The sequence below is a fragment of the Camellia sinensis genome, chromosome 7, assembly GCF_055761805.1.
Source record: "Camellia sinensis isolate YWXY chromosome 7, ASM5576180v1, whole genome shotgun sequence".
Taxonomy (NCBI): domain Eukaryota; kingdom Viridiplantae; phylum Streptophyta; class Magnoliopsida; order Ericales; family Theaceae; genus Camellia; species Camellia sinensis.
In genome coordinates, this window is record NC_138967.1 from 14,630,283 (window position 1) to 14,644,291 (window position 14,009).

General features: G+C 31.8%; 1 long non-coding RNA gene across 1 annotated transcript; it reads left to right on the forward strand.

Moving 5' to 3' along the window:
* The first annotated feature begins 5,828 nt into the window (after positions 1 to 5,828).
* Positions 5,829 to 12,480, forward strand: LOC114284441 (uncharacterized). Its single transcript, XR_014334996.1, has 4 exons — positions 5,829 to 5,943; positions 10,015 to 10,074; positions 10,770 to 10,805; positions 12,161 to 12,480. It is a non-coding gene; the product is annotated as an uncharacterized LOC114284441 (long non-coding RNA).
* Positions 12,481 to 14,009: the final 1,529 nt, after the last annotated feature.

Here is a 14,009-nt window from a genome sequence, read left to right on the forward strand (position 1 = left end):
TTTTAAATTTAAATTGTTCTTTAAAGTATGTTACCGTAATTGAAATAAGATCAATACTCATTTGTTAATTTATGCATCCTTTATTAAATTATAAAATTAAATTTTAAATTTAAATTATTTTTTAAATTATGTTATTACAATTAGAATGAGATTAATATTCAAATGTGTCATAATTATGTGTCATTATATTATTGCTCTAACATAATATATTATAAAATATCAAATTATTAATTGCTATTAAAAGTTTATATTTTTATTTTTTTGTTATTTTTGGTTTTAAATTTTAAATTTTTTTTATATCCTTCTGAATTACAAGAGCTTGAATAATAAATTTTTTTAATATGAATATTTTTTTAACAAAAGACAAAAAAATAAATAAATGGATTTTAAAATGGTATCAATTCTAGCTATACAATTATATAATTAGCGGACTTTGGAATTTAGCCAATTAACGGAAAATGGGCAATTTAGACAATATAAGAAGTTTTTTTTTTTTGTTGTGGGTGTTTCTGTGTGTTTTTCATTACAATTGATAGTCTCTTCCGAATTGTGATTCTCTCCATTGCATATTTGTAATAGAAATATTTTATTAAATCATTTAATAGTGAGCATAATAAACTTTTTTTTTAAATTTAAAATAATTATAAATTTATATTTTTATTTCATATTTATTAGATTTGCATTACATATATACATGGAATTGAAAGTATTAAAGTCGGTCATCTCTCACACTTCCTTTTGATCGATCACCACTCATCCTCTTTCACAATCCATTGGTACCGCTCTATCATTTTTTCATGTATATCACTATTAAATCCAATCCTTAGCTCATTGCCACAACTCTCATTACTTTCTTAGTCCATAACCATAGTTGCAGTATGTTTAAAAAAAACAAAACAAAAACAAAACACAATTGCGGTCCAGCATCACCACCCAAAAGTGATTAAATTGTCCCCAACAAATGGTAGAAATTGATAGTATTTTTTTTTTTTTTGAGGCCGAGAAATTAATAGTATTTTAAAAATCAGGATTTAAATTCAAATAATTAAAATTACCAACATCCCCTCGAGATTTGACTAAAATATGGGTTCTCCCTCAGGTATAAGAAATTACATCTCACCCCCTGAGATTTATATTTGCATAACAAATATTATGCAAATATAAACCTCAGGGTTTATGCAAATATAAATCTTAGGAGGCAATTTGTAGTTTTTCAAACCTCAGGGAAAATTCATATTTTAGTCAAACCTCAAGGGGTGTTGGTAATTTACCCAATAATTAAAAAGGTAGAGTTTGATAAGCCATAGTGTTTTTGTTTGGGGAAATTACACCTCAATTGTACCTTCTTAAAATAATTGCAATACAATGAAAAAACTTATCATTTTAATTATTAAAATTTACAAACTTTATCACCCTTCTGAAATTATGTTTCCAAACTAGCTCTGAACAGTTATTTCCCTTTTTGTTTATGATTTTTTTTTTTTGGATAAATTAAACTTTGGCCCTTAAAGTTTGTTTTATCTTGCTTTAACCTTTCATGTTTCAAAACTTTTTCACTTACCCCTAAAATTAATTTTTGTTCAAAATTAGATATAAAATGCCATAATAACTTAGGGGTGTACGCGGTGTGGTTTGGACGGTTTGAGAGTAAAATTACAAATTGAATGGCGGGTTAGCGGATTGACAAATTGTAGTTCGAGTAGTTTTTGGCGGATTGACGGATTAAAGAATATTCTAACTAATTATCATACATTTGCATAATATATAACACTAATTTGTATAATATTTTTCAAATATATAATATAAAGTAATTTTACATAATATGTTTCATATATATAACCACTAATTTGTAATAAACTTCATATCATAAATCTCTCTCATACTCATTTTTATATTGATATTTCATTGGAAGTTAAAAAGTATATATGTATTAACTATAGTGGAGTGGAGTAGTTAGGTTGGCGGATTATAAATTTTAAAGTTTAAGCTGCGGTTAGTGGTTAGAGCGGTGCGGATTGATACGAATTGATGCAGTTTTAGCGTATTGAGCGGTATTTTGCACAGCCCTAATAACTGTTACGTAATATAAAAAATATATTATTATATTAATATTTAAGTTTATGTAAGAAATGTCAGTTATATACAATAAAGGGCAAATTACCTACATCTCCCTTAAGGTTTAGTTAAATTACAGATTTCTCCCTGAGGTTTCAGAAATTACATCCCACCCTCGAGGTTTATATTCGCATAACATTTTAACCTCTACCATTAACTAAACATTAAGAATGGTTAGTTGACATCACCAAAATATAAATTGATGGGCGACATTGCCCCCGTTGAAATCCATTTGATAAATCAACAAAATTTACAAAAGAATTACATTAAATGGAAAAAAAAAAAAGTTTTTGGAACCATATTTGGTTTGTTGTTTAGAAAAAAATTTCAGAATTTAAAAAAATAAAATAAAAACTAATTTAATAAAAATAAATATGAAAAATATATTTAATTTGTAAGAATTATTTCTAACCACTCAAAAGATAAAATTATATAAAAATACCAATAATTTTTTATTTTTTATTTCTTAACCAAATTAATTTTTAATTTTTTTGGAAAATTAAAAAATAAATTTCTAAAAATCAAACCAAACATATTCTAAGAATTTTTTGACTAGCCATTTCTTGTGTTTTTAACTTATTTAATTATTTGTTAATTTTATGATATTTTACCATCTGACACTACAACATATAAGAGTTTTAGAAATCAATTTTTTTGATCTCTAAAAGTGAAATTTTTGTTGCAAAAGATATTTAGGGGCTAATTTCTATCGTCGTGAGGATAGTCGTTAAAAAGTCGTCTTGAAAAGTTAAAAATAAGGCTTTTAGCAATAAAATTTCAAAAATGTTAATAACAAATAGACTTTTAGGGACAAAAATAATTTGGTCTCAAAATGATTTATTTTTTGAGATAAAATATAATACCAAAAATATAATAATTAATCACTAATGTTCAATTTTCGTTACTAAAAATATAATAACGACACTTTTCGCAACAAAAATATTTGGTCCTCTAAAATAATTTTGTCCCTAAATTTTGGTCACTAAAACCTTAATTTTTTGTAGTGTGATAAGTGTTTTTCCATTTTAATTTTGCATTTCATAACTTATTTAAAAATGATAATTTAGCTAAACCTCAGGGGGAATTTGTAATTTAGCTAAACCTCAGGAGGAATTTGTAATTTAGCTAAACCTCAGGGGGAATTTGTAATTTAGCTAAACCTCAAGGGGGTGTAGGTAATTTGCCCTTATTTGTCAATAGGGCATTTTAGTCCATTTATGATATCTGTTAACGGTGTTAATTGCGATGGGATGGGATGTAATTTTTGAAACCTAAGGGAAAAATCTGTAATTTTGTTAAACCTTAAGGGAGGTGTAGGTAATTTGCCCTATAATAAAATATTGGGGCATTTACACACAAGTCTTGTTTTGACAATTAATGGTAGCTTAGGTCCTACTCACAAAACTTTAAACTTACAAGTCCTATGTTAATTTTATATGACCAATTTACTCTTACAAATTGAAAACCCCAAACATTTTGTTCCCGCACTCTCTCTGGCTCTCTCTCTCTCTCTCTTACCATTTTGTTCCTCTCCCCTCTCTCTATCTATAACTCTTTTAACTCTTTCATTTCATATATGAATCACTATTAGCAGATCCATACAAGTAAAGCACTCATGGCAGCAACCTCACTTCTACTAGTCAACTCTCATCTCTTAGTCTCTTCATCTCCCTCCCTTGGTCTCCAAACAACAGTATTTTCTTCACAGAGCCAATTCTCAGCTCGATCTCAATCCAAACCCAAAATTAGACCCATTTGCCCATCAATCGTCGGATCTCAGGTCAATGATTTTCAGAGCAAGGAAGACATAGTCATTGTTGCCCATCGCTTCTCGCCATCGTAGCTCATTGTCGCCATCGCCGCCTCTCACCATTGTAACCTATTCATGTCTATCCGAAACCAGATCTGGACATTTTCAAATTTGGAAAGTGTAGAAAAAGAAGGATGAAGGTGAGGGTAAGAGAGAAAGAGAGAGAGAGAGAGAGAGTAGATTGATGATATTCTCAAATTTAACCTTGAAAAAATTGAGAAGGGCTTGTTTCAGTTGCATATTTCAATGGCTTCCGAAGAACAAAGCAGCCCCCAGGTTGAGAATGTTTGTAGGTAAAGAACTGAGGCATTCTTAGTTCCAAAATTGAGAATATTCTTAATTTAAAATTGAGAATGATTTCAGTTTACAAAAATATTCAGTAAAATTGAGAAATTTCTCAATTTACACATCTTGAAGTCAGGAAGCAATGAAGACTTCTGTTTTTTCAGTTTTTGCATTTGCTTCTATATGTGGTCCATGGTGGAATAGTGCTTTTTGGTTGTGTGCTATTCTACTAGTTAATAAACTCCTGAAGTGGTTAGCAGCATCGGCGGAGAAGGCGTCGCTGGTGTCGGTGACAGTGATACCACGGCGGTGGCAGGCGGTGACGTCGACGTGGTCGAGGTCGGTGCTGGAGGCGACGATGCACTGGACGAAGGGGAAGGAGGAGTCGTACGGAAGAGACCAGAGGTTGGGTCTGTGGGGAAGAGGGAGAGAGAGAGAGAGAGAGAGAGAGAGAGAGTGTGTGTGTGTGTGTGTGGTTGTTGTTGTTGTTGGGGGGTAGGAACATCAATTACAATTCAAAATGGGACTTGTGCGTTCAAAAACTTTTACACAGGACTTAAGCTATCACACATGTTGTCATTAGGACTTTTAAGTGATTAATCCTTAAATATTTTTATACCACATGAGTGTCAATGTGTTATTTTCTATCTAATTTTGAATATAAATTGACTTTAAAAGTAAAATAGAAAAATCTTTTAAAAAAAAAAAAACTTTAAGGATCAAGGTGGAAAAGTGATCAAACATAGAAAGGATATCAAGTAGTATAAAAATATTTTGTTATATATAAATTACATCTCTAATATAAACTTAAATTTTAATATAATAATATATTTTTTATATTATATAATAATTATTATATTATGATATTTTTTTTTATCAAATTTTGAATAAAAATTAATTTAAAAAGTAAATTAAAAAAAATCTAAAACATAAAAAGTTAAAGTGAGAAAGAATAAGGTTAAAGTGAGAAAGTGATTATTTACCCTAAATAATTTATCCCAAAACCTATATAAGGAGACGAGGGTGCGCGCAGAAGAAGAAGAAGAAGAGAGAGGGGGGTGATTGATTCTGCGTCAATTTTAGTGTATATGTTGAAACCCTAATCTTTCTCGATTGTTCTCCATAGATCTTTGTTTTATATATTAATTTTGATTTACTGATTGATGATGATTGCTTTTCTTGGAGTGAAAATCATTCATTCATGGTTTCTTTTCTACTTTGTATTTGTTTTGTTTTGATTTGATTTGATTTAATCCGATTGATTCATCTGTTTATAGAACTAGAAGAATTTCACAGCCAAAGATGGGGCCTCTTTCTGAAGCTGCAAAAAAGTGGCATAAGTTTGGGTTTTTGTATTATTAATCTATACTATTATAAAGTGAACACCTCTTATGGTGTCCTGAAACTTTACTCTCCTCATGCCATGTGGCAGTATTTTTTATTTTTTTAAAAAAAAGTTAAACAAAGAGATGGGCAAGGCTTGAACCCATGACCATGGGTTTAAGTACAAAGACTCTTACCACTTAAGCTAAGTACACATTATAACATTAATTTTATTATTATTTTTTTTTATTCCTACTTATTTAAATTGCACACACATCGTGTGTGCCACCTACTAGTTCTTTTGAATTCGCAGCCTTTAAATCAAGTATTGAAACTTTTGTTATTGTGCTAGTTCTGGGAATTCCAGCCGTTATTGCTGGAGTTTTTGCCGGCCGTCGTCTTGCCGAGATGTAAGTGTTATTTTTCTCCCATCTTTAATGGTTTTGATAGATAGATAGATTAATTTACTAACCATTCAAATATGATTCAGAAGCTAGAAACAAAAATAAAATCAAATAAAAACTGATGGGCTGTCCTTGGATCAAATCAAATAAGAGAAACTCACTTTTACTAGAAAAGAAAAGAAACATCTATAACTTACTTACCAGAAGACACATACATTGTTGAGAGGCTCTTAAAGAGCTTTCTGAATTGCCATTTTTGGAAAGAAACTATTATATCTTGGGAAGAAGGACCCTTGCTTATTGTTGAGCCTTCTTGATTCATGATTTGTATGTAAATAGTTGCTTTTAATAATTTATCTATGTCGACAATATATGTAAGCTCCATTACTTTATTTGTCTAGCCATTTTTGGCCTGGCCAAAATGCCAATTTTAGTCCTTGTACATCTTGGAAAACAATAATCTCAGTAGAACAAAACTTCATTGAAAAAAAATTAAGGAGGGAATGAGAGAATCATGACATAATCTCTCTACATTTTCATCTCCGTGTGTGCCTTCCGCTCATGTACAAGTAACACAGTTCAAACTGAGGAAGTAGATCTCTTCCTCCCACCATCTATTATAAACCATGACCATTATCTAATTTTCTTGCTTTCTTTGGGTTTTCTTTTTGTGGGTCGTGTTGCATTCTTTTGTATGGAATAGCACTTGCTTTTTTTAAATATTGATCAATTTGGATTTCCATCTTTGTATCTAATGAGTTGGGGTCTTCTATTGGTTTGTGCTTTTTTGTTTTTTTTGTTAACTACCATATTAAATGGGTCTGAATCAAAATGTAGTCAGTCCATTTTTCTTCATATCAGGACTTCAAATGATTCCTGCATACATACCATGTGAACTTTAACTACCGCCTATCCAAACCGGCCCCTAGAGGCTTAGGTCATGACCAGCCAGTAATTCCAGATTACCTCTGGCCTCAATAACAAAATCATATCATTATATATAATTGGGGGATAGCGAAAGCAATTACAAAATATAATTAATTTCATTGAGTAGTGCTTACATGATAACTTCATAATAGATCAAGTCATTCATTATACCGTAGTATAATATTTACAATCAAACTTCAACTTCAACTTGATACATAAAACTTGTTCCATAATACACAAGCATCAAAAACAAAACAAAAGACTTCATAAAAGGGTTAACAAAAGCTTGGCTCCTCAAGAGACCAAGTAACACCCCATCACGGAGGCACGCTAAACGGCTTCACAAGGGTAGACTCCCAAGGCACCTCTAGATTTGTCGTTCCACTTGCTTACCTACATATATATAAGGGAGAGGGGTGAGTTGGAGCCCAGTGAGTAATATCAATATTCAATATAAAGGGTTTGATGAATGAAGACAAATATATCTTGAAACATAATGTTTCGATAATCAAAACAATTCAAATCACATTTATATTAATGCTTTGCGATAACAATAACCATTCAAATCATAATACATGGTAACATCCATTAGAGTAACAATATGACAATGTGTCGAAGTCAATAGGACCGCAACGCGGTCAATCAATAAACCTCAATGGGTAATTCAATGTGGGCGACAAAGGTCTAACATCAGAGATCTCTGTGTTTCAATTAATCCAATGGGCTGTGGTATTAATTAGCAGCCAGTATCGGACCCCCCTTGCGTACCGAAGGTCAAGGACACCGGTGGCCAGTGAATATAACCATAGTTACCATGGTCGTACACCTTTTAAGGTGGCGTATATTCACGGACAGTACGTTCAGAATATTTCCCGATATATTAAGAAGACTAAGAGGGGAGTAAAGAAGTTGTAATTGTATGATGAACAATTAAGGGACATTAAATTTGATAATACGGTGTGGCGAGATTGCTTAATGGTATTGAGTTGGGTAATAAAAGATGTGACCATCAATCAGAGAAGATCGTGGTTAAGGGTATAAAATTAATTGGGAATGTTCAATTGGGACAAGATGCTAAAGAAGAAGCTATGGTCCACCACGTATTGCTTTTCCTCATAAGTGATACGATTACAAGTTCAAAAAGGATCTTCGTTCATAGATAGCAAAATAAGATTTCAAATAACATTTTTGACTAATTCAAAATACCGTTTGAACATAGCTTTATAAAGACATTGTTCATAGTGGGTTTGTACCCGATATAAGCTTCGGGCGACCACATACACAAAATACATAATAAAGGCACACAACACATTGAAACACATTGTCTTAAACGATTATCGTATCTTAATTCAATTCCCTTATATGTGGTCCTAATTATTCTCTTCCCTGATGATGCCTGAACAATGCCCAAGAATGCCTAGAGGTGCATGAGAATGGAAATATGCACTTAAAAGCATTTTTCGAAAGTTAATGAAACAGGGCAGTTTGCTCGAGCGCACTATTGGTCGCTCGAGTGGACCACTTGGTCTACAAAAGTTCTAGTTGGTCGAAATGTAGGCTCGATAATCGCTTGAGGCAAGTGGTGTGAAATGTGAGTTCGCTTAAGCGATAATTTCGTCGCTCGAGCCAAGTGCAATGTTTCTGCAAAAATACTGGATGCATGCTAAGTGTGCTCGAGCGATGACTTCATCGCTCGAGTGAAGTGGCCAAATTTTGAAATTTCTAGAACATAATTGAAGTTCAAAAGCATGAATTTAAGTTGCATAACTTGCATGGCTGGTCCCAAAAGCATCAAGACTCTTTGGAAAACATATAAATACAACTCATTTGAATTCGCAAATTCAAAACCTTTGTCAATTCTCAAAATTAAACTCAAAACCTTGTAATTCTACCATGCATGGATGAAATTCAAATCTTTTCTTTCAAAATATGAACATATGAATTGATGAGTGAAAAATTATGGAGAATCCTCTATGATGTCAAGTACAAACTCCATGCATGTATGAATTGTTGGAAATCATGCTTGAAGATTATGCATTGTGCATGCATCTTCTCAATTGACTCATTTCTTCCATTTTCCTATCAATTACATGAAGATTACTCTTATTATTACATGAATTCAACTCCTACATGAATTATCTACGAGAGTTATGATTGTAATTCAAACCTAGAGCTTGTAATTGAAGGTTGGTAGCTTAATTCTCTCAAATCCCTTCTTAATTCTTACAATTCTTCTCCTTCTCTCTCTAAAGGAGTTCTCTCCCTCTCTCTACAATTTCAGCCAAATATGTTGAAGAAATGAACTCCTAAACATGCTTATAACATATATAGAGGCTAGGTTAGATTAGGATAATTAAGTAGGATTAAGGCTAATTAATCCTATTTAAGTTTAATTAATCCTATTCAATTCTAATTGATTTATTCTAATTAATTGTCTGAATCAAATTTTAATCAAACTTACCATATGATTCTAAATATTCTAATTAGCCTATTGAACTAGTTAATTTCGGTTTTTGAATTCGCTAAGGCTTTCAATTTCAGATTCGAAGTAAGCTTTCAAACAAATATTCCATAAATGAACAGGTTAACACAAGATGAAACACATAATCATGCAAATATTCTCAAATAAATTATATGCAAAAAAATGATATGCACGCTGGGATCGTCACAACCTAGCTCTGATTTTCTCCTATTTTCTTCGTCAAAGAACAAATGAAGTAATACAGATGCATAGCTTAACCATATAAACTTTCATTATTTTTGTCCGACTACTAAAGAAAATATGTTAGTGAAACTTAGTAAACTAAATTATTGATCATATTATTGTTAAATATCATTTTCATTAGTTCAACTTAAAATGATGACTGTTTTAATTGTTTAATGCAGAAAATGGCTTCATTTGGTTATATTTTATTTGAATTATAAGTTGTAATACCTATTTAATTATGAATTCACTACAATTTTGCCTACATATTGGAATTATACTTTTTAACAATGTATTTTGTATATTTCTCAAATTAAACCCATTGATTTGTCCAACTTATGCTGGCATTCAATTGCATGCCTTGCACGCAGCCTGCTTGACTAGTATTGATCTAAGTATAAATACTTGGCATAATCTATCTAATGTTGACCAAATTCTTGCAACAGGCACAACCTGCAAATTGAGCAGCATGCGATGGCAATGCAGGCAATGGAGGCAATAAAACTGTAGGGTGTACTTTTTTTTCTTCTTCTCAATATGAATATTATTTTATATTGATTTTAGATTGCATATGATATTTGTGGTTGATGTAATGATTCTACTCTGTGTAAAGTTGGCCTTGTAGTTATGTTATTTAGACCAAAGTTAAATTTGTTAAAGACACTTTATATTTTCCCAACAATGGAATGTAATCTTTTGGGCCATAGACTGGATGCATTGTGATTCGTGTGCTTCTTGATCTCCCTGGTGTCCCCTCAAAAAGGCTCTAGTATTAATGTCTAGTGCAATACTTGGTGTAACTTTGGATATAGCATTAAAAGCAAGATGTGTTGATGGATCGACTCATTTATGTTACCATAATACTGCGCCCCCCCCCCCCCCCCCCCCTCCTCTTCTCTTTCTGATCTCTCTTTCTTGAGCCTTCAATTGAGATTAGGTGGTGGGGTGGTCTAGATCATGATGACATTTCAGCATATTGAAAAGTTTTCTCGTGATATTCAGTGTATCTTAAGCTTGAGCATATTGAAAAGTTTCAGCATACTTGGTGTATTTTGTATATTTCTCAAATTAAACCCATTGATTTGTCCAACTTATAACGGCATTCAATTGCATGCCTTGCACGCAGCCTGCTTGACTAGTATTGATCTAAGTATAAATACTTGGCATAATCTAGCTAATGTTGACCAAATTCTTGCAACAGGTTCGCCCAGGAAATTCAGAAGCGGGACATGGAACGGTGGGGTGTACTTTTTTCTTTCTTTCTTTCTCAATATGAATATTAGTTTGTATTGATTTTAGATTGCATATGATATTCATGGTTGATGTAATTATTCTACTCCCTGTAAAGTTGTCCTTGTTATATTATTTAGCCTGAAGTTAAATTTGTTAAAGACACTTTATATTTTCCCAACAATGGTATGCAATCTTTCAGGCCATAGACTGGATGCATTGTGATTCGTGTGCTTCTTGATCTCCCTGTTGTCCCCTTAAAAAAGCTCTAGTATTAATGTCTAGTGCAATACTTGGTGTAACTTTCGATATAGCATTAGAAGCAAGATGTGTTGATGGATAAACTCATTCATGTCCATAGTTATCAGAATCCTGATCCGGATTGTAGGATCTTACGATTCTACGATTTCAGTTGGGCCAAATAATCCAGATCACATTAGGATCTTAAAGTTGCTATGATCATATTCATAAAATCGTGTAGAATCGCATACGATTCCAATTCTACTATGATCCCCGATCTTGACAATTTTTTTTGTTATTATTTATTTCTTATATATATGTATGTATATGTGTATATCTATATAAAAAATTTGACTATAAACTTTTTTTTCAAATGTCTCTTCTAATTGATGTTAACATAAAAGATGTATTATATCAAATTTATCATTTTTCTTTAATCTTTTTAAAATTATGTAACATATATTATCATTATCGATAATTTTTCATTTTATTTTACATTGAAAGTAGAATCTTATGATACTCGATCCGATTTTATGATCCGATCCACAAGTTCCTTCCAACGATCCCACGTAGGATCCTAATTTTAACAACCTTGTTTTTGTCCCCATAATATAGTTTTTTTTTTCTTTCTTTCCTTCTGCTCTCTCTCTTTCTTGAGCCTTCGATTGAGATTAGGTGGAGTGGTCTAGATCATGATGACGTTTCAGCATATTGAAAAGTTTTATTGTGGTACTCACAGTGTATCTTAAGCTTGAGCATGTGTCTGAAATAATTTCCAAAGAATGTAAGTTTTGGGATTGTACCATTGGGGGTTGTTTCAAAATTATAGGGCCGTGATTGTTCTCCCTCCTACAGCTGATCAATGAACCAAGCTACATGAGCTTGATTCGTGCTCTGCTCGTCAAAATCTTGTTTAAAGCTGAGCTTGGATAACCTACTACTCGGATCTAAAAGTTTGTATGCACTATGAAAAATCAAATTTAATTGTGTATGTCAAATTACTTGTGCTATGGGTGTTTAATCACTTGCAAAAGCAATTCACATTTGTTTGGAAATATATGGTGTTATCAATATTTGTACTGATGCTGTTTTCTTGGCCTTGTTTGATGTGTTTTCTTTCAGCAAGAGTAACAGTGCAAATACAGTTCGTCGAGATGCGGCTGGTTCGAAGGATGGAATTTAGAGCATGCAGTACTCTTTCATTCCCTTTTGAATGAAAATACATTATAAGTTATACAAAAATAGTGATATGCATGAAGTGATTGTGAAGTGAAATGATGAAGGGGCGACACGAGTCTCACTTAACGGGTGAATGACATATTTTCTTTATTAAAATGATGTCGTTTTGGTGAAGGAAAACAATAAATTCTCGAAGGAAGAAACCTTATTCTCTCTCTCTCTCTCTAGCCCCTTTCCAAATGGAATGCAACTTCTTTTCTTTCTTTCTTTGGTTTGGTTTTTTGTTTTTGTTTTAAAGTTAAATCTTGTTTTATTTTTCGACTAATAATTTTTTTTTACAACAAACACATTAGGTTACTTCTGTTTTTTGTGTTTTTATTTGTTAAAACAATGGCGACTCTTTCTGGCTGACAGCCACTTTTTTTCTTCTAGCCTTATTTGTTGTTACTATATTTTTTTTTCTGAATTACAGAGCCAAAATTATACAACAAAATGAGATTTACTGCATGAGAAGAAAGGGATTCTCAGGTATATCGGTGTATTAGCTGCTTGAGCCTACTGAACTTCCTGCATTGTCTTCTCCATTTTACAATTGTCACTGCGGCAGAATTTTCTTCTGTATCAAATACGAAACTTGTCAAATATCAAGGTTTCATAGTGGGTTCTCTCATTGTTATGGAATTACCTATGCATTGTTTGAGCACTCTCAGATTACAATAGTGCATCAAATAATGTACCACGGATGAGTCAAACTGATTTCACTGTTCTTAGTGAGACTTTTATTGTTATTATTCGGTTCTCTCTTATTGGCTAATTTACTTGTATTGTATAAAGCTTTTACTACTATTATTAAATAGCAATGCTAGGTATCCTGAAAAATCTTTCATGAAAGTAATCCTGAAAACTTTGTGACCCTTGGATTATACTTAGAATAAAACACCACACATTAATTAAGGTAATCCAAATATCATAAATCTTTCATGATCATTTTTATAATTTTTTTTTTTCATGATCCCTAACTTTTCTCATTATTAAAATTGCTTCCTTTTGAGACATGTCTTGTGATACGAAATTATCAATAGTTCCCCATGTTCATATATTAGGGATGACTCAAACTTAAAGGCACTTTGAGCAATTTTTTTTAGTATCACACACTCTATAAGAATTAATTAAAATAAATCAATAATTTTACTACGCAACATAACTCAATTGTAATAAATCAATCTAAAATGACAATAATTTTATCACAATATAAAACTTTACACATAAGATGCCTTTTAGTAAACTTCATAATTAAAGTTTAAACATCAAATTTTAGAAATAAAAATGTTACTATGTTTAGCATAAGCGAAGATAAAATAATGCCATATGCACAAATTGGTATATCAATTAATGTACTAATAGATGATGTGACATAATTTTAAAAGTTTTGAGTCTTTGTAATTTGTATAATGGGTGGGGTCATAATTTTGAAATAATAATGTCATAACATATATTGGTACACTAATTGGTATATCAATTGATGCGTGTAGCACTACCGACAAAGATATCCACGTTAAAATGGTACAAGCAAAGATATTCAAGTTAAAATGGCACATGTATGGGATAACTTTAAATAAAAAAATGTTTCTAAATTAGTATGATAACTAGGGAAATGGGGTACCTGCTGTGAGGCCCAATGGGGGCGTGTCCCGAGTTTTTTTCGATAATCCAAACCGTTTATATTATAAGGTTCGTTGAATAGATCATTCATGCAAAAAATCAAGTGAATCGAACATTTGTAACCTCATAA